The sequence below is a fragment of the Protopterus annectens genome, chromosome 3.part1, assembly GCF_019279795.1.
Source record: "Protopterus annectens isolate FY-2018-M chromosome 3.part1, PAN1.0, whole genome shotgun sequence".
Taxonomy (NCBI): domain Eukaryota; kingdom Metazoa; phylum Chordata; order Ceratodontiformes; family Protopteridae; genus Protopterus; species Protopterus annectens.
The window spans coordinates 182,395,096-182,417,629 of record NC_056732.1 but is presented as its reverse complement, the minus strand read 5'-3'; the positions used below and the strand labels follow the sequence as shown (position 1 = coordinate 182,417,629).

Genomic DNA, 22,534 nt, shown 5'->3' with positions numbered 1-22,534 from the left:
CTGTATGTACAAAACTAACGACTAAAACAAATAGCGTTAGGGATGGAGGCCATGTCTGACACCCCATCTGAACTGCCAAAAAAGAGGGCCAAGACCTTGCAGCCTACTTCTTCAGCTGCGCATCTAGTGACCATTCCTCAGTCTGTGGCCGACATTGGCTTGACCGAGGATTCGGCTTCCACCAGTGTGGATAAAGCAGGCACTTTGGAGGAAGCCGCACAATCTTCAGTGGATGGCACATCCTTAGAGGCTTTACCGGCATCTACCTTAGGCTCCAGGGGGAACCAGTGCTTTCTTTGGGTACGTCGGATTCTGCAGCCGCCATCCCTATGCCTGACCCAAGGCCTTCATCATGCCGGATGCCAGCAAGGCCTCTTAAGAAAAAACAAAAAAACAAACATTTATCTCCTGCCTCTGAAAGCATGCCAGATTGGCAGGCCTTCAGCCAGAGTTTATTTAATGCCTTCATGGCCCTTATGCCTAATATTACAGGGACCCCTACCACTGCTCCTCCCTTCTTATGTCCTAGACCTCTAATTCCTGAAAGGAGGGTAGAACATTTGGAGGAGGAGGAACTGTCTGATTCCTCAGAGGATTCCCTCTACTACTTCTCTCAGATACCCTCCCGTGATATGGATCTCCAGAAGAAGGCCCTATTGAGCATGACTCCTCAGTGGAAGATTTAACCATTGATGAAAGACCACTTTAAGTGGGAAGTCTTAGGTATGATGGAAGTACAAAATAGGTTTTATGACCTTATACAGATTGACTCCCCAAGTCCTTCTGCTATTCCTCCCACTCAGCTGGCCTTCCTGGATGCCTTTGCCTGTAATTCCATCAACCCTGACTCCCAACCTCCAGCCCCTTGGAGAGCAGATAGACTCTACAACGTTCATGAGACAGAGAAATTTCTGATTAAATGCCCTCCAGTTGACCCAGCCACTATCTCCATTTCTACTGATAGGGCGTCCAAGCTGCTCCCCACCACTACCATTCTTCTAGCTGACAAGGACAGCAAGACAATGGAACAGTTAGGCAAGAAAGTATACACTTCTGCCATCTTGTATTTCAGGACCACTAACTACCAAACTCACATGACCAAGTATTCCTTAACACTACTGGACAAGGCCACTAAGGAATTAGCTGACATCCCAGATTGTGCAGCCAAAGCCTTCTTGACCTCCCTGCTAACTCTCAACTCTCAGCTGAATAGACACTTCTTAAAATGCAGCTATGATGCAGTGGACACCTCAGCCAGGTCAGCTGCATCAGCTTCTGCATTAAGAAGATATTCTTGGCTACACCTTCAGCCCCTCTCTGACGACTTCAGGGCCAAACTTAATTGATCCTCCTTTGGATCACTCTGCCCTGTTCGGTAGAAAAGTGTCTGACCTCTTTAAGTCTGCAACAAAAAGGCAAGGAATTGCAAGACCTAAAACACCTGCTAATCTTGTCCATCCCTAAGTTCCACAGGAACTACCCAGCCAAGACACAATTCATCAGAAAAACCTCTAGGCCTTCGGCTCCCCCCAGGTCCAGAAGACCCCATAGAAGACAGCCTCCTCTGGCTAGAGCTTCTCCTTCCTCCAGCCAAAGGCCTCCCCTTTCCAGATAGGGCAGGTAGTGTCTGACTGCCTGCCAGTTTCTTCCCACCCCTTCTGCATCCCTCCCCCTGTCTGCCCATCTTTCTCACTGTCTCCCTGTGTCATCTCTCATTATCTCAGACAAATGGGCTCTGTCCATCATACAGAACGGTTACTTTATGACCTGGATCACCCCCCCAACAAGGCTGGGCATGCCTCAGCCTCCCTCCAGTCAGCTAACCCTCCTAAGACAGGTACTGCAAAGCTTACTAATACAAGGCACTATAGAAGAAGTGCCTACAGAATCAAAAAGAAAAGGATTCTACTCCAGAACTTTTCTGGTACCCAAAATGATGGACCATGGAGACCTTTCCTAGATTTCTTTCATCTCAGCCCCTTCCTAAAGGTTCCTACCTTCAGGATGCTCACTCTTCGTACCCTCTTCCCCCTCCTCCTACCCCAAGGATTTATGGCAACCCTAGACATAAATGATGCCTACCTCCACATACCAATAAAGTCCATCTTCAGGAAATATGTCAGATTTCTGGCAGGCTCATCACATTTTCAGTTTTGTGCCTTGCTCTTTGGGCTTTCCACTGCTCTCAGGGTATTCACAAAATGTCTGGCTCCAGTCATCACTTACTGCAGGACAAAGGGCATCCAAGTATTCCCCTATCTAGACAACCTTCTAATTCAGGCACCTGATCAGAAGACTCTTCTTCTTCACACCCAGACCCTTCTGCTCCTCCTACAGTCTCTGGGTTTCCTTATAAACTTACCAAAATCTCACCTGGAATCCACACAGGACATTGTCTTCCTGGGCTGCAGAATCCAGACAGACCTTATGCAGGCCTTCCTAACACCAGAGAAAGTGATGCCCCTGTCACACTACCTACTGGAAGCCCTTCAAGCTTCAGAATTGACAGCAAGGCAATTTCTGAGACTTCTGGGTTACATGGCAGCCACCATACCCATGTTGCCCTTAGCAAGACAGCACATGAGGAAACTACAGTGGTATCTTTGGTCAGTGTGGACTCAACATTTCCATCCCCTAGAGGTCAGAGTTGCCCTCCTACCCTGCTTCAAGCAGGAATTGCGATGGTGGGTGGATCAGGTAAACAAGAACCCAGGCCTCCCTCTTCAAGCACCCACACCCTCCCAGACTGTGCATACAGATGCCACAGATCTGCAATGGGGAACAACCCTAGGACTAAGAAAAGTGCAAGGTTTGTGGACAGGCAGACACAAACTAGAACACACAGACATCAGAGAAATGAGAACAATCCTCCTTGCTCTACAGACCTTCCTAATCTATCTAGAGAAAGGCCTTCTCAAGATATTCACGGACAACACCACAGTCCTGTGGTATCTCAACAAACAAGGAGGGACAAAATCTTACCTCCTGTGCAGACTAGCTCTGCAGGTGTGGGATATGGCCACCTCACAGGGAATTACCCTACAGGCAGCCTACATACCCTCCCTGCACAACTCCCAGGCAGATCACCTAAGCAGGACCATCTCAAACAACCATGAATGGATGCTTCAAAGAGATGTTTTCCTGAATCAGGTCCACAGGTGGGGTATACCTCAAATAAACCTGTTCACCTCCTCCATAAACAGGTGACTCCCTGGTTACTGCAGCAGGACACCTGACCCCAAGGCACTGGCAACAGATGACTTCTCGATGCCCCGGAAGGGGAAATTTCTGTATGATTTTCCCCCCTTCCCCTTGATTCAGAGAGTACTGCTGAAAATTCAGCAAGACTCACCATAAATCTTGCTGGTGACTACCTACTGGCCAAGACAGCACTGGATGTTCTTCGAGTTTCACTGTTACAGTCATCACCTGGGGGTTATCCCTGCTGTGGTAGCCCTCAGCTGGCCTGAATACCACAGTCAATGATTTTCTGTGTCACCTGCTGTCACCTGTAGTCTGACTTCAGCTCATCAGTGCTATAAAGCAAGGCAGTGGATGCCATTACATCAGTCTTTCTTGCCTTAGAGCCCGTAGCAGAAGCAGTTCACAAGTGTGCCGGTCGGTCGCCACCAGAGTTTGAATTTCAGCTGAAAATGTCTAAAGTTAAGTACCCCATTGGGGATCTTTTTTTCTTGCACTAACTGATGTCTGAAAAAGTTAACAATTGTCTCACCTGTGGAAAGCAAATCCCACACAGAGACTTCCATTCATACTGCATCACTTGTTTAGGCCCAGATCATGACATCCCCTGTTGCTGTACTGTGCCCTCTTTAACACGAGAACCATTCACCGTAGAGCTCTTATTGTAGTAATCCCCACAGGGACAGACCACCCAGGCCCCTATCGCAGGGGTGACAGAGAACCAAACAGTGGACCACTTCTGTTCCAAAGGCAAGGAGTTCTAAGCCACCCTTCAATGACAAAAACTCTCAATGACTCCCTCTCCCCACTCTGCCCGCCTTTCACTTACCTAAAGGTAGGAGGAAAGCTCTCCCTCTGTAAAGAAAATTGGCTTTCTGTAACAAAGGACCAATGGGTCGTAAAGATAATTTTTCAGGGATACAAATTCTGTTTCAACGAACTCCCAGTTTCAAGAGGGTGCCCAGACTTACCTCCAAATCAGTGGGCAGAGGCACTGAAACAGGTACAAACTCTCATATCCCAGGGGGCAGTAGAACCTGTCCCCTCAGATCAAACAGGCAAAGGCTTTTACTCCAGACTATTCCTTGTTCCCAGAAAAGAGGACATTTGGAGCCTCATCCTGGATCTATCCATTCTGAACACCTCCCTGGTAGTTTCCAAATTCAAAATGCTAACTTTGCAGCAGCTGCTGCCTATGCTGACAAAAAATGCCTGGCTAGAGACCCTAGACCCAAAAGATGCCTACCTCCACATCCCCATAAGGGAATCCTACATGAAATTCCTGCACTTCAGAGCAGCCTCACATCACTTTCAGTTCTCTGCACTACCCTTTGTCTTATCTACTGCATGCAGAGTAGTCACCAAATGCTTAGCCCCGGTGATAGTATTTTGCAGATAGAGAAATATACAGATTTACCCTTATCTGGACAACTGCCTCATTCAGACAGAGTGCAAAGAAAAGCTACTCCAGGAATTTCTCTTTGTCAAAACCCTCCTAACTTCCCTAGGATTCAACATCAATGAGAAGAAATCAAAGCAAACACCCTCCAGGAATATAATTTTCTTGGGAGCACTGCTGGACACAGCATCCCAAATGGCCTTCCTATCCTCAGAAAAGCAGAGCTTCCTGACTCCCTACTTTACCCAGCTGGCTTCCAGAAGTCACCTTACTGCAAGGAAGTTCCTGCAAAGCTTGGGGTACATGGCATCTTGCATCCTTCTAATTCCTCTGACCAGGCTTCACATGAGGAAACTTAAGTGGTATCTAAAGAATGTTTGGTGTCAGCACTCTCAGCTAGAGACCTCTCTCCCTCTGATTCCCTGTATAAGGGCCGAGTTTCTCTGATGGGTAGGGGGCTATGCCATGAACAAGGGTCTTCCCTTCATCCTCCGCCCTACCAGCCAGACCATCATAACTGATGCCTCAGGCATTCCTTGGGGTGCTCACATAGCAGGCAGGTGCACCCAGGGTCTTTGGGATGCCCTGCACCTTTCCTTACACATCAGTCAGAAGGAAATTATGGCAGTACAAAAGGCTCTGACATCCTTCAAACCCCAGGCCAGGGGTTCTCTTTATCAAAACAGACAACACCACAGTAATGTGGTATATCAACAAAAAGGGAAGGAACCAATCTTACCCTCTGTGCGGGCTAGCTATGAACCTCTGGCTGACAGCTGCCTCCATGGGTTTACATCTAATTGCCCAATAACTACCAGGGGTCAACAACACCCTGGCAGACCACCTAAGCAGAAACTTTCTGGACCCCCACGAATGGCAGCTCCACAGAAAAATCTTTTTGCAAGTCATTCAGGAGTGGGGAACTCCAGAGGTAGATCTCTTTGCTTCGCACCTCAACCACCAGCTGGAAAAATTCTGTACCAGGGAGTATCACCACCTAGTGTGGAAGGTGGATGCCTTGACTTTCCCCTGGAACTCACTCTTTGTGTATGCATTCCCTCCTCTGCCTATTATTCCCAATGTGCAAATCAAGATAAGGGAGGAGATACCAAAGGCCATCCTCATTGCTCCAGATTGGCCCAGACAGCATTGGTACCTCTTACTGTGCAGCCTGATCTTACAGCCTCCCAGGCAGCTTCCCTGATCTCAGACCTCTTAACTCAGGTGGGGAAGGGAATGCTGCACACAGGCTTGCAGACTCTCAAACTGTCAGCATGGCTAATACTCTAAAGGCAAACAAGGTGCCCCTGTTAAGCAAACAGGTCCTAGACATTATCACAGAGGCCAGAAGGCCCAGCAACAGTAAATCTTATGCAAGAAAATGGAAAAAGTTCTGCTCCTGGAGCCAGTCCAAAGGGAGCAGTACCTCACAACTTGCCATCCCTCTTATCCTGGGCTACCTAGCCAAGTTACTCAATAGTGGCCTCTCCTTCTCTTCTATTAAAATCCACGCCTCAGCCATTTCAGCTCATTTCAATTTTGACCAGCCCCTCTTCTCACATCCTTTGATTAAACAATTCCTCAGAGGGGTTTCTAATATCAGACCTCCCAGAAGGCCACCCACGCCAGCCTGGGACCTGAATTTTGTTTTAGAAAAACTAACCTTACCTCCATTCGAACCTGCTGCTTCAGCAAAATTGAGATACCTCTCCTGCAAGACTGCTTTCCTACTAGCTATCAGCTCAACCAGAAGGGTTTCAGAACTTCAGGCACTCATGGCCATTGAGCCTTTCATCAATTTCTCTGCAGACAGGGTCTCCCTGAGGACTAACCCCTCCTTTATGCCCAAAGATGTATCTGATGTGACCCTCAACCAGGCCATACATCTAGCCACCTACTTTCCTAACCCTCAGAACAAAGGGGAAAGGATTCTGCACTCACTAGATGTGCACAGACAACTCAGACACTACCTGGACTGTACTAAACCCTTCAGAAAAACAGGCCAGCTTCTTGTCAGCTTTGGCCCAGGGGCAGAGGGGAAGCCCATTTCCAAGCAAACCATTTCCAAATGGATGTCACACTGTATCTATTTCTGCTACAGACTACATGGGAAATCATTCCCCTAAGTCTATCTGTACCCATTCCAGTAGGGCAGCCTCGACTTCCACAGCATTCCTCAGAGGAGTTCCCACCAGGGACATCTTGGACCTCTGGCCATACCTTTACAAAGCATTACCTCCTACCTCTTTTCTCTAAGTCTAGGGCAGGGTTTTCCTCTGCAGTTCTGCAGGGCTTGCTGACTCATGCCTAGGGCTCTAACTATTCCTTCCACCCCTCTCCTCAGCTTTGTGATCCTCCCACAGATGATGACTGCAACAGAGAAACGTGAAGAAGATAGTACAGTTGTGTACACTTACCATAAATGTAGATGTTCGAGTCTATTCACTGTTGCAGTCCTGGTTTCCCTCCCGCCTTCCCCTTATATCCTCTTTCCCTAGGGGACATAAGCTTCACAAGGTGGCTTTTAGCCACCAGGACCACTTTACCATATTTTCTTGGAGCTTCTGACAGTTTAGGGCTTTGTAGCACTGATGACCTAACGTCAGACTACAGGCGACAGCAGCCGACGCAGAAAAACATTGACTCTGGTATTCAGGCTGGCCAAGGGCTACCACAGCAGGGATAACCCACAGGTGATGATTGCAACAGTGAATACACTCACACATCTACATTTATGGTAAGTGCACACAACTGTACTTTCCCCCTCCTCCTTCATTTGTCCAAGGGCAATCACCACAACTTACCTGCCTCAGTGGACTTGCTCACATAGCACAAGGGAACTCAGATTCACCTACAGTGGCAATCTCTGCAACTCACACTGTGGCTGATAGGATTCTGATCCCCTTCAGACACCTGTACTACAAGGACATGCTAAATGTCCTGCAAGAGGCCAGAAAACCCAACGCAAGAAAATCCTATCTTTCAAAGTGGAAAAGGTTTTCTATTTGGTGTCACAAAAGACAGTTGGACCCTCTGGAAAGCGACATTCCTCAATCCTGTCTTATCTGTGTGAACTAATGCAGATAGGACAGGTTTACTCATCTTTAAAAGTACATTTGTCTGCAATTTCTGCCTGTTTACCTATGGACCCTCCCCTTGCATCCAGACTTCCAGCTAAACATTTTCTCCAAGGGCTGCTACACTTGAGACTACCCAGGAACCCCCCCCCCAGGAACTTAACTGTGTATTAGAGAAATTCACATTAGCCCCCTTTGAGACAGCAGACAAGGCTCCCATACAATTTTGCACTTGGAAAACTGTTTTGTTGGTAGCTCTGACTTCAGCCAGAAGGGTCTCAGGGCTGCAACCTCTTATGGCTACACCACCCTTCTTAGTCTTCCACCTTGACAGGTTGACTCTCAGGACTAAACCATCATTCACACCCAAAGTAGTGAATGACCTATCCTTGAACCAGGCCATTTACCTGCCTACCTTTTTCCCCAACCCGCAGGGGACAGTGAGAGAGTACTTCTTTCCCTAGACGTCTACAAGCAACTTAGGTTTTACCTACATAAAACCAAGTCTATTAGGAAATCAGACCAATTGTTTGACTCCTTCCACCCCAGGACACTGAGGAAAGAGGTGACCAAACAGACCATATTGGCCTGGATCTCCAGGGCCATTTCCTTCTGTTACCTTCACCATGGGAAGACCTTGCAGGGCAATGTCAAAACACACTCCACCAGAGAAATGGCCTTTTCTTTAGCCTTCTTTAAAGGGCTAGATATCACCACTATACTTGAGGCAGCCACTTGGTCCTCTATGCACACCTTCACCAAGCAGTACAAGTTAGACCATATCTCCAGATCCACGGTGGGGTTTGCTAGGGCTATCCTACATGGATTCTTAGAAACATGTTCTAGGCATCACCCAATTCTCAGTGAGCTTTGGTACTCACCCACATGTAGAATACTGCAACACTGGAATAGAAGGACATAGGAAAGTTGTGTAAAATCTTGCCATAACCATAGATGTCCTTTTCTTTCATGTTGCAGTATTCCTTCCCTCCCTCCTTCCCCTCCTGTCAGGTTGCACTTGCTCTCCTGGGTGACACTGGACAGGCTATGCCCTTATAGGACTGGCTCCGACTGGGGCTTTTTAGGTTCTGAGGGCTGGTGCATACAGACATCACATTTATGGCCCACATTCCTGCTGCCATGTAAGACGTCCGATGCACCTAGAGGGATTGAAAATCTTTTGAATCCTTGCTGGATGAACTGGAAGGACGAAGGGTAAACCCACATGTAGAATAATGCAACATGGAAGAGAAGGGCATCTATAGTTATGGTAAGATTTTACAAAACTTTCCTTTTTGTTTCATACAGAACTGTATGACATCTAATAAAGTATGGTAGAATCTTTGAAATATTTTGTCATACTAATGGATGTGAGCTGAAATAGTGCATAGCCTTTCTGTATTTTTAGCTTCTGTAAGTATAATGTTTGGATTACAGACCCAACGACTTTAGTTGCCTAAAAGTGATTGCATTTTCCTGACTCTCTTTTGTCACTTTTACTTACTATGCACCCTGAGATATCAAACATACTGAAAAAAATGACTAGAATTTCCAACCAAAATACATAAAACTGTGTGAATGGGGAAGGGAAAGCTTAATTTATACATATTTTTAAGAGCATCAGCTACTTTGGGTAAGTAATGTTTTGCATAACTTAATATGTATTTTTTCAACATTGCTTAGTCTTTTGCTGTGTATTGTTTAATTTCTTTAGTGGCATTTGTCACTTTTTCTGCACTTGCAAAAAATCAGCTTTCCGTAACTACTTTGTTTATTGGAAAGCTGTATAATATATTATTTCAGCTAGAACTTTAAACTCTGCTGAAGAACTTGAACTTTTCTACAATGCCTGCAAAGCTATTAATCACCTGCCAACTGTTAGTAGAGCAGTTTGTCTTCTTATCAGTAAGATGAGGCATTTTAATGCCTGTCACAAAACATTCTTTTGGCTTGATATTCTGCTTTTCTGTGATATATATCAGGCTATACCAGACTGCATTTCTAAAACACTTAATCATTCTGTTCCCTTTGATAAATGACAATGAATCTTTTTGAGGAGCAAATATTTTTCTGTCACTTATCCTTTTTATTAGTATTAGACAACCCATATTAATTTGCCATTCCTTGCCTGATATTATGCATTTTTTCATTTTTTCAGCATTCCCATACATTTAAGAAATGTTTTTCACTTAACAGTTTTACATTCTTTACATGCTTGTAAAACAGATACAGATGATAAGAATAATTCAGAGCTGAGGAAGATCTCAGTACCTTCCTTTACAAAAACTTGCAACTGAAACAAAGTCTGTTCTATGTGAGCATTAAACCAGAATTTAATGTTATATAAATTTATCAAAGAAGTTATTTATCAAACCACGTATGACATGTCCATTAGCTTCTGGTAAATAAACAAGTGAATTGTCAGTTTCTGTCATTGTGGAGGAATGTAATGAATTTTAATTAACATACCATGTTGTGCCTTGAACAACAGAAGTAAATTAATTTTTGCATTATAAAAGGAAAAGAAAATTGGTAACTGAGTAACCAGGAGATGCTCCCTGAGTCTGATGTGTTTTTTACATGTGACCCGGAAGCAGAAGATTAACCTTTTGCTCAAGGACATGTCTAGGATGTCAACGCAGAACTTCAGTTCTGTATTTTGATGCCTTTAACTAGCAGTCAGCATAACTCCATGGAAGGCAGAAAGGATATAATCAGGAAAAGTGAGTTCCATCTTTACTTCAGTAACATTAGTTTCTGCTTTGTGGATTGACAGTACTCAAGCAAAGAATCAGTGTCTGAAAGAATAACATTCTTTGCTGATTAGTCATTGGCTATGAAGCATCAGACAGTTATTCACCAGGTGTTATTCTGATCTTTTCTTAGTGGCAATAGTGACCTCATAATTAGGAAATAAAAATAGGGGGGTTGGGGGGTACTGCTGTTATGTGAGGTATGGAATGAGAAAGTTACCACGTGTAATGCAGGTATTTTTTTAGTATTTTATGTGGTAGGATGTATTTTCATGTTTTTGTCTTACCACACATATTACATGAGCTGATTGTTAATGTCAGACAGAATGAAATATTGGGAAAGAAAGAATGAAAGAACGAAAGAAAGAACTATCTTCATGAAATAAAGCAAACATTTCTGCCTGTAAAGCACTTGTGATAACAAGGGACACAGCTAATTTTGATTAAGTATGAACTATGCTCTCAGTAGCATAATTTCATAGGGAACTGTCAAACACAGTCAAGCTAACTTAGTTAACGGTATTAAGGTAGATACCTAGCTGTGCTTGAGTTGTCTGTAAATGGAATAGTTTGCCTGCCCCTGTTTTTGTCTGTAATATAAAGTGGTATGAAATGACAAGTATTACATTACTATTCAGTCTTTTCTAGTGAAACATTTCTTGTTTTCATGGTGCTATTCCAAAAATGCCCAGACCAGAGTTTATTTGTTGGTACATACTCTTACCTTCATTTATACAGGGATATGCACTGGTTCTTGCATTTGAGCTGGGCATGATTATATAGCTTTGTAAATTTCTTAATGCTAAGTTTAGAGGAATTATGTTTCTTTTTCTTTTATGCCCTCTTCACCTGTGGAATATTGTTTTAAGATCTTGAAACATTCCCTGAATCAACCCGATCCTCAGTATGGATTTAGTGATTAAAGCCACAAGCTGTAAATAAGCAATATCCTGCTGACCTGAATTTAAGTTTAATTCTTACAACTTCCAGCTACTTATGATGAGATTATAACAAGCTACTTGACAAACATTATACTTCCAGATTTTCTGGAAAATGAACACGTGTCCATTGTGTTTTACCCATATACAAATACTTAAAATATCTTAGCACGTAAAATACAGACACATCTCATTTTGAAGTAAGTTTTGTTTCAGTAACTAATTAATTTTACAAACCAAGTATATAGAGAGCTTTAGGTTGACTCATAAAGGTTGCACACTGCTTAACATAATTTAAGTTTAGTGTATTTGCTGAGTTAAGTGTGTAATCCAATGTGAAATTACTATATATATTTCAATTGCATGTATGTGTTTAGGTCATCAACAAGCTGATGTCTCCAAGTACTAAATGTAGATTATGGGAGATCATATTAAAACACCTTTACATATTGCAAACGTTTTCATTACGGCAGCACTTAAGTGTAGTTTTCTAATAAAGTTTCCTTGCTGCTTTGCAATATTTAGTCATGCATGATGCTTGCATTTCTTGCAAAAGAGACTATTGTCTAAACACCGCATTATTAACATTTGTCTGTATGCTTCTGTGTTAAAACTCTTCTACAAATTCTCTGATGTTATTTTTCTGAACTCTCATAACCGACTGGCTGGTAGTGCTCTTCTTTTAAATTCTCGGCAAGGCACTTCCCGCCTGCTCGCAGCCAGCCGGAAATGATGACGTGAGCTCCTTGACCTCAATTCCGACTGGCTGATAGTGCTGACGGAGCCGACGTCATCACGCACGTGATGACATCAGCTCCAACAGCGCGAAAATTAAAAAAATAAAAAAAACAAAAGCAAAGAAATCGGAAATGAAGGGGTGCCACTCGAGAATCGTGGCACCCCTTCATTTGGACCCCAAAACTTGGAAAAAAACGAGTAATTCGGGATGGTTGGGAGGTCTGCATAAATATATCAGATAATTAAATTCCTGTATCACAACATAACCACAGCTTATGTTGATATGTAGGTAATATACTAAAGTGAGCTGTGAAACACACATCTTTTTTTTCTTTTTCATCTTGAAATGCTTCTTATCTTGGAAGTATGTTGGAAATTCCACTAACTTGTAAAATAACTACCCCTACTACTTCAAAGTGACTTGTAAAACACCTAGATTGGTGTAACAGGGAGCACACTCGCTTTTGTTGCATAAGGCATTCCAACACAAAGTCAATGGATTGCTGACACTACAGTACAGCATAAGGGGTATGTTGTATTCATTAGTGTGTTGTGTTAAATCAAGGTACCATCTGCTCAAGCTGGTGTAAAAGCAAAGGGGAATTTCTCTTGACTCCCTGGGCAAATTTCCCCTAAATAGTATAAATACCACCTTGGATCTCCCCCCAAAAGAAGTCACAAACCTAGAGAGGCTAACCTGGTCAACAAAGAGTAAATTAAATACTTGGTTTCCAGTCTTTTTTTTTTTTGGGGGGGGGCTAGGAGACTTTTTTCCCCAGTTTGTACTGTGCATTTTCTTGCTAACAAACTGTATAAATATAAGCATCTTTCCCTGTGCAATTTGTCCATTTTTGGGTTCGAGAGCAGGAACTTAGCCTGACAGGTAGTAGGCATAAATCAGGAACCAGCAAAAGATGAGAGAGTGGTCTATCAAAATTTCTACTTGCACCCAAGCTTATTTTAGTTTTACCATTCCCACTTGCAGCTCTTGAAACATTCTCTGAAGCAACCCGATGGTTGATGATGGCCATTTGGGTAATATAGTTAGTTATTCAGACTTCAAAATGACAAGCTGCACTAAATATTGTTAAACATGCCATCTTTGTAATGTGAAAAGAAACACTTGCAGATATGTAGAGTATGCAAAGAGACGGTACCCCAGCCAAGACTCGAACCATGGAATCGAGCACTATTAGACAACAATGTTAATGGATGTATTATTGTACTGCTCATGGGAAAAGTAAGTTATTTTTTCCCTCCCTGTTAAAACTACTAATAGTAGCTATATTAGTTAATAATGCATTTGTATAGAAAATGGGTTGTATGGTCCTCTCACCAGAATTTTATATACAATCAGCATTCTGGCAGCTGCAAGTAAAAACAATATTAACTTTATTTTCTAGTTATTCTACTTGTGAAAATGAACTGTGCACCAGTAAAAGTAAAGTATAGTTTCCTGGGTTAGTGAAACTGCTTTGGACAGCTCCGTGAGAAGGCAGTAAATAACGTAGCTGAAACAACATTGGAAAGCTTAAGTGAAGACTAAACATCAGTTCTGGTGTGAAATGAGCGTAATCAGAAGCTATAACTATAAAAGGGTATTCATCAGTTAGCTAAAGCAGAAAACGATTTTCTGAATCCTGTTTTTGATGTACAAATTTGCTTGTAGTTTCTCAAAATAGCCCAGCATATAATTTGTAATATGAAAGCCATTTGCACTTTTACAGTTCTGTTTTGACTAAAATTGATGACATTTCTGTAAAGAATAAACTATAAAAGCAGCTTTCACAAAGTGGCCTGAAGTGTCTGCTGTAGGTTTGCAGCTTTTTGTCTCTCCTGAGATTGTCCTTCAGTCATCTAGCGTGGGTGCAAGGCAAGGCTAGCTGCTTACAACCTCCAGCTAGGAGTTTATCTATGTTTTTCTTCAGTTACTGTACTGTCCTGTTTTGCCCATAGTGATGTGCACTCCTGCTGCTCTGTCCAGATTTTAACATACGCGATTTATAACTAGGGTGAGCAGACTCTATAATGTAAACATCTGAATGTATGTATAGTAACAGGATTTATAACTAGGGTGAGCAGACTCTTAGAATTAATTAATGCATTTACATATTATGTTAGCTCCAAAAACAGAGATTTTTAAGGACACCATTAAATATAATAGTAACTTGATGGGCAAAAAAGAAAAACATGTAAAGGGCATGTTTGGCTTTGTTTGTCTATCATGTAAAATGTTTTTACTTATTTGCATGTAAAAGTGGCTCTGGTCAGTCCATCTGGAACTTACTTTTAAAAGTATTTTACATAGAAAATGATTTATTAAGTTATTGAATCTCAAGAGAACTAAGTAATCATATTCGGGGTCAGCACTCCCTGGGAAGAACAGACTGCTTGTTTCCATCTTGGATAGCTAATGGTAAGCATTTAACCGAATCAAACTGTCATACAAATTCATACAAATAGTTCTTATGCAGTAGCTTGTAAGGCATGTCAATAAAGAACTATGTGTGATGTTGAAAATTATAATAAAATAAGCAGTGTGGTTTAAGTTGCATTCTGTGCCAGCATTGCTGTTTGAACATAACTGCTATCTGTACAGTCCTAGAACAAGGAGGAAGATGGGTTTAGTTACATTTGTTTAGCTTTTGAAACTGTAAATGCCATGTGGTGCTGACAGAAGAAAGCTTGTGAAGGGATCGCAGATATACCCCAGGGATTACTTCAGTGTCACTGCTTGACAGAGGCACAGCAAAATAATAGGCATAGTTTTATTCAAACTAAAGGGGTGGTGAAAGCCAAATAACTATGGGCTAGGCTTATAAAAGCCCTTAGGGCAGATAGCCTAGTATGAACCTATGAACCTATGAAGGGAATTGTGGGACATATACTGCTCTGAAATATAAGACCTAGCTGTTGTATGCAGCATGTGTGAAAAGAGGCCAACAGTGTACATACTGTAAGGAAGAGAGAAAGAAGGAAATAGCAGTACGTCTGTCACTACAATAAAAGACTGTTTATCATGGCTTATGTAAGATAAAATGGAGGTTAAGTGTGTGTGTGGGAAAGAAGGAAAGGTCACATATATTCTATATGAGTCTAAGCTTTAATATATGTGCATAGAGTTAGAAGGCCACCTTGAGGAGATTAAAACTGCAGGGAATTGCAACAAGACGATGCAAATTCAGATGTGGTGGTGGTTGTTTATTTAGTAGGGCAAAACACTCAGGCCTTTTTAAAGTACCGAACAACAGAAGACCAAAGTACCTGGTCAATAAAACCGATCATTATCGAGAGGTACAGATGCAGTGGTAGCATTGTCACCTCACAGCAAGAGGTTCTACCGTTCGATTCTTGGCTGGAGCGCCTTCTGTGTGGAGTCTGCATGTCCTCCCCGTGGTCGAGTGACGTTCAAAAGACATGCGTGAATGGGCATGCTTTCGTTGAAGGTTGAGCTGGCACCTCGGCACCTTGAAAACCTACTGCCAATCATTAGCGGACCGGAGTTCCGCTGTGGTGACCCCTAACCGGGAAAAGCCGAAGGAACAACATTATCGAGAGGTACAAGAGAAAGTGCAACCGAGGAGAAAGAAACAAGCCGCATCATACATATGCTGGCTGACTAGTGGTCTTTTATGGGGTAGTGAACAGGTTTTCTTGGATAACACTAAGACATTTAATTAATTTTCTCTTTAATATTCTCTTTCTAAATTAACTGAGGTGTCATGTACTGAATCATAAGGTGGTAAAATGATTGGGTTGTGTTTCTCTAATGGCAAGCAAGAGCTGTTTGTAAATGAAATTTATAGAGTAGAAATTAGGATGACAGTTAAGTGCCACATGGAGTGTTTTTTTTGTTTTTTTTTTGTGGGGGGGGGCTATTGCTAGTTGTATATTACACAGCTTAGTTCTAAAGGTATGGTGTCTAGGTCCATGGATGCAATCATTCCACTGTACTTGACATTCATTAGGCCAGTCATTGACTGTAATGTCCCATTCAGTAAGGTCTTGTCCAAACAGTTGTCACAACTGGAACAACCAGGATGCAAATCTGCTAAGAAAATTAAGGGCCTAAATCATAAAAGCAATGTGGAGCATCTCAAAGCTTTGTCTGTCTTCTCAGTATCACACAGACTGAGAGGTGACCTCTACTTTGTGCATAGAGCATCAACTGACCCTATTCTGTCTGACCTCTTACATATTTGCAAGTCCAATAGTGGTAAAAGCACCTGCTCAAAGGATCTCAGTCTCTTCTGCATAGACCATGTTAGATTGACAGGTGTGTTATCACGCAGTGTTCTACTTGTATTGGACTGTCTTCCACTCCATATAATGCAAAGTACTCTTTTACTCTATACAGACAATCTAGATGAACAGAAAGGTAACCACAAGTTCACCTCTGGCTTAGCACCCTTGTCCCTCATGGCTAGGACCAACATTGAGATGTCCCAACTTGTTCTTGTTCTGCCCATATGTGTGTTACTTTTACATACAATAAAAGGGTCAAAAACTACCATGGGAATGTATGACTAAGCTTCTTGAGATACTGTCAGAATAGCCTAGTAAATACCTATGAACCTGTGAACCTAATCACAATGAAGATGGGTAACAAGGGAATGAAAAATGTTGTTTCTGCAGATGAATGCACGGGTTTCAGCTCCAGGAGAAGTTAGAAAATATTGAAGGTTTCATTCAGTCTAAAAATGTAGTATGCACTGTGGAACATAAGGCCATGTAGTAAAAAGTATAAACTTAAGAACTTGGGATACAAGAGGCCAGGACAGAGTTCCACATGGAATGGAATGCCTTTTAATAGAGTTAGTAAGTTAAGTAAGGAAAAAAAGAATGTACCTGTGATGATGACACTATAATGCAACATAAAGACAACTAAACAGTATGATAAAGTTACAAAGACAGCCAGCCAGATACTGCTGTGCAAAGGAAAATGTGTGATTTGTGAGCAGCTCACACATGGAACTGTAAATGTTGCTGGACAGTTCATTGATGAGATCTTCCCAGGAACATGTTGTACAGTTCTGGAAGATGCCTGCATATGTAGAAAGGGTGTGAGAAGGCATGGCAAAGAAGAAAAAGAAATGTGGTGCAACTGGAAGTAAATTAAGTCATATAAGGGAGAGACTTGGTATATTTGCATAAGAAAACAACCCTGAGTATACATACTGAAAAAAGAAATCTTTGTGTATCTCAAGCCCAGATGCTTGATAGAAAAATTTCAGAAACAAAAAGGTGTGATGCTCTGCTCAGAGTTTCACAGTAAAAAGCAACATAGCACTTTGTTACAGATGTTTACAATTAAGAACAGGTAGCTTACATCCTTCTAGGTTGAGAACTGCTGATTGAGGGCTCAGTGTCTGTTATTCTAAAAGTGTATTAATTCTGGTTTAAGCACTTGGGCTTTCAAGCCAGTTATTTTACATTAAGAGGGTTCGTGGTCTGCACTCTTGTGGGAGGAGAGGCTGGACTCTGCCCTTCTGAGCTGGGAATTTCTGGTTAAAGGCTTATAGTGCATGCATATCTGAACTGTTTCTTACTGAAGTTGGTGCGCCTTGTTTGCTGTGGCATAGACTGGATTCGGGCCTGCTGGATCTAGCTTTGTTTGTGTAACTTGAGCACTAATCCAGACATTCTCTAAAGTATTCAATGGTATTTATTACTGCTTGGTTGTAACTTGATTAAAGTGTAGCTATCATTCAAGTCTTTTGGATTAAGCACTTGGGCTTCAGACCAGTTGTTTTACATTAGGAAGGTTTGTGGCAAGCACTGTGGTGGCAGGACAGGTAGCTTTCATCCTTCTAAGTTGGGAACTGCTGATTGAGAGCCCAGTGTCCAAGTGTATTAGTTCTGGTTTAGGCACTTGGGCTTCAGGCCAGTTATTTTACATTAAGAAGGTTCGTGGTCTGCACTCTTGTGGGAGAAGAGGCTGGACTCTGCCCTTCTGAGCTGGGAATTTCTGGTTAAAGGTTTATAGTGCCTGAATATTTGAACTGTATCTTACTGAAATTGGTTCACCTTGTTTGCTCTAGCATAGACTAGATCCAGGCCTGCTGAATCTAGCTTTGTTTATATGCTTGTTGTTTGTTTGCTTGTTATTTCCCTGGAAGCTAATTCCACCTAATACGCAACTTCTCAGCGCTTCTGTGGATCACTAGTGATATCTGCATTGCTTACTGTACTTATTTCCTTGTTTCACTTGAAAGAAAGTTACTGTTTGTCGTTTTTGCATTTAGTTACTTGTAACACATTGCACTCAAGTTACCTGGCACTTGCTCACTAAAGCAATTATATAAGTCCGCATTAAAAGCACTACACCCTCACTCCCCACTGGCCCTTGTTTTCAATTAAGGAATTCCCAATATTATTCCAGCATGTCCAAAGGTCAGTTGTCAATCTTCTCTCCGGTCCAGCTGGTGAATCTGGGAATCTTGAGGCAATGTTATAACTGCCTCATGTACACAGACAACCCTCTCCTCCTCCCACATAACACAAATACTTGCGAGAGATGCAGCTATTTAGCCAAACTGGAGGCTGAGCTCTCTCAACTCAGGACTGGCAAGACCAGACAGGAGGAGAAGGCAACCACACACACCACAAAACCAGCCTCACATAATGCTACCACTCCACTGAATCAAACACATAAACACACAAAGACATACTGGAGGCTCTGAGTAAAAATTTACCTAAACAGCAGAGGCCTCCAAAGCAGACACCCAAACAACTGCTACCTCAAGACACCCCACAAGCAACACATAAACCACAAAAGCAGTGTGCAAAGCAGTCACAGCCCTTAAGGCCAAATACAACACCAAACATACTTGTCATAGGTGACTCCATAGTCAGACACACTGACGTCCCACTCACCAGGCTGAACAAGGAGAGGGTCACAGTAAGCTGCCTATCGGGCTAGAATCCGCCACATAACACAAGCACTCGGGTCACTCCACGGCAAGTACAAATATGACACAGTCATTGTCCATGCTGGTGTGAACGACCTGAGACGTACCTCCCTGGACTACATGAAAAGAGACATAGAGGAGCTCTCTGATTATGTAGCCCAGGCAGGTATGACCCTAACCCTGAGCAGTATCCTTCCTTCACCAAGAATGATGCCACAATATAGAGACAAGATGATCAGCTTTAACAATTGGCTTAATGTCTGGTGTCATTCAAAGGGGATCCAGTGTCTGTCTGCCTGGGATGACATGCTTGACAAGCCACGCTGCTTCGCAAGGGACGGCTTGCACCTGTCACCCTGGGATTCGGATATTGGCTAAGGCTCTTGCCACCCCATAGTGCCTTTTTAGGCAAGGCTCAAATTCTAAACCTACCACCCTAGAAAACAAAAATGGGAAGAAACTGAGGGTAATGCTGCTCAATGCCAGAAGTCTAAATCTCAAAATGCACGCACTCGAGGCCCTTCTCAGTATGGAGAACATCGATGTCTGTGCTGTAACTGAAACCTGGTTCAAGGCTCCTGAGAGCACCCCGGCACTATTAGGTTTTACCTCATATCATGCGTTCGGCCCCAAAACCCGGACCACACCACAAAAGGAGGGTGTATCCATATTCATAAAGGATACCCACACCTCCAGGTTGGTGGCAACGCACGAAGCTTGAAACCATCCAGGTGCAACTAACCATAGGCAAAACTGCTCTACAAATTGTAGCATGCTACAGGCCACCCTCTCAAACTCAGGAACCCCACACAGCCTTCCTGAAGACACTGGAGGGTATAAATGTATCTCCAAACACCATCATATTGGGTGACTTCAACTACCCGAATATAGACTGGGAACATTACTCAAGCCCTAACTTTCTAGCCCAACGGTTCCTGGAGTTCATAAATTCAAATGCCATGGAACAGCTAGTCACTGTTCCCACGAGAGGAGAAAATATACTAGATCTCATTGTCACAAACATGGGGACAAAATGCTCCACACCGGAAGTATATCCTCATTGGTGAGATCTGATCATAAACTAATCTCACTGGAAATCCACATCCCGCCCCCACCCCAAACAAAAAAGACCAAAGTGAAGAACTTCTCTAAAGCAAACTTCACACTACTCAAGACTGGTGTGGTATCCTTCAAGGCCCCTGAGCCAGTGGAAACCACAACCCAAGCTGCGGAAGCCCTTACAAATGCCTTCTATGAACACCTCCAGGACTGCATGGATCAGGCAATCCCAAATAAAACCAAGACTCTTTCCACAAAGGGCAAATGTCCAGTCTGGTGGACCCCAGCCATTAACAAACTTTACAATAAGAGGAGAAAGCTATTACATGATAGAACAAAATCCATAAAAGGGAAGTCACCCTGATCATTATTAGTAAAAAAATACGAGCACTCATAAAATCAACTAAGGCCAATTTTGAGAGAAAAATTGCCATGGATTCAAAGGACAATCATAAGGCCTTTTTCAGCTATGTTAGGAACCTGGGTGGAAACTCCCAGATATGCTCAGAATTAGTCCAAAATGATACAAAAATCACTGAACCCACAGACATTGCCAACATACTGGCAGACAGGTTCAGTGCAAACTTCACCCCCTCTCCCCTAAAGGAGAGATAACTATCCCAGCCGAGTGTAGCCTCCCGGACATCTCAAATGCGCAGGTGAAAGCTGCTCTCTCTAAAGCTAAAAACACAGCATCAATGGGACCGGATGGTGTCCCCGGCTGTGTGCTACACGAGCTAAATGAGGAATTAAACCCGCACATAAGGCAGCTGTTTAATCTCAGCCTTACCACAGGATACATGCCCAAGGAGTGGCGCACGGCAACTGTTGTCCCACTCCACAAAGGCGGCCTCACGGACCCTGGTAATTACCGCCCCATAAGCTTAACAAGTCTAGTCTGCAAAGCTATGGAAAGGATCATAATGGAGCTCATAAACAAAGATATAGGGACTTGCAGACATTGGACCCGACCCAGTTTGGCTTTGTCAAGGGAAGATCATGCCTTTTGAACTTGGTCGACTTCTTGAAACAGTCACCAAGGCCATTGATGAGGGAAAGGCAGTCCATACAGCCTACCTTGACCTTGCAAAGGCTTTGACACAATACCCCACTCGGGTATTGTAGAAAAACTTACCAGCTTAAATGTAAACCCATATGTCACAAGATGGGTTGCAAACTGGCTTAAGGACAGAACCCACAGGGTTAGAGTTGCTGGCACTGTGTCAGACTCCAAGCCGGTCACAAGTGGTGTCCCACAGGGCTCGGTCCTTGGCCCCTATTGTTTGGCATCTACTTCTCAGAAGTACAGGCCAACATAGGAGGACTTTGGCTGACAAAGTTTGCAGGCGACTGCAAACTGGGCCATAGTGGAAAGTGCATCAGACACGGATATCCTTCAGAAGGGACTCACGGAAACAGATAGCTGGTGCCAGAGCCATGGCCTGAAGTTAAACACCAAAAATGTATAGTCATACCCTTCGGGAAAAACAAGGTAACCCCAAGCTACCATATAGGTGGCAATCCACTAAGCACAGAAGAGGTTATCAGGGACCTGGGGACCCAGGTTGACAGTGGCCTTTCTTTTGACACTCACATTGCTAAAGTGGTTAGAAAGACCTTCTACATTGCCCACCTGATCATGAAGGGATTCACATCCAGATCTAGTGAGGTTATTGTTCCCCTGTACTCTTCACTTATCAGACCAATGATCGAGTACAATGCCCCATTCGGGATGTATCTCACCCGACATCTGCAGCAATTGGAGAGACCCCAAAAGTTCCTCACCAAAAGGATAAAGGGACTCCAAAATCTGTCATATGCTGCCAGATTGAAGAAACTCCAGCTCTATTCAGTCGCATACCGTCTGCTCAGAGGTGACATGTGCCTGACATACAAGGCCATGTCCAACCCGGAATTAATGGACATGCTCCACCTCAAAAATCCAAATCCACCAAAACCACTAGAGCAAGCGACTTAAACCTTAGCACGGATATAAATAGGATGTGCTGGAGGGATAGATTTATCACTCAGAGACTCCCTATGCTGTGGAATAAAATCCCGGTCCATGTGAGGCAGAGCACCTCGCTGACTCTGTTCAAGAGAAATCTAGACCTGTGGATGGGAGATCGTAGGTTTACCCCGGGAATCATCTCTGTGTCACTGCTGGACAGAGGCACAACAAACTAATGGGCACAGTATTTTTTCATATAAGGGGTGGCGTAAGCCACAAAAATTTGGGCTAGGCTTATAAATGCCTTAGGGCAGATAGCCTAGTATAAACCTATGAACCTATGAACCTAAGAGATTCATACTTTTGCTGTGTTAAAATGAATAAAACATTAGTGTTTCTGAGTCAAATACAGTGCCTATGGAAACCAAGAAAGAGGCAAGCCCCCAGCACCTCGTGCGTGAGATTTCATCCCATACTTAGTTACTTAAATGGAGTAATTCCACAGTC

The 22,534-nt window shown here is 43.1% G+C and overlaps 1 protein-coding gene across 1 annotated transcript in view; it reads left to right on the top strand.

Annotated features, from left to right (window-relative positions):
* The window catches only part of NRP1 (neuropilin 1), a 500,773-nt gene that overhangs the window by 358,902 nt on the left and 119,337 nt on the right, over nucleotides 1–22,534 (top strand). The gene's annotated exons all lie outside the window — the stretch shown is intronic.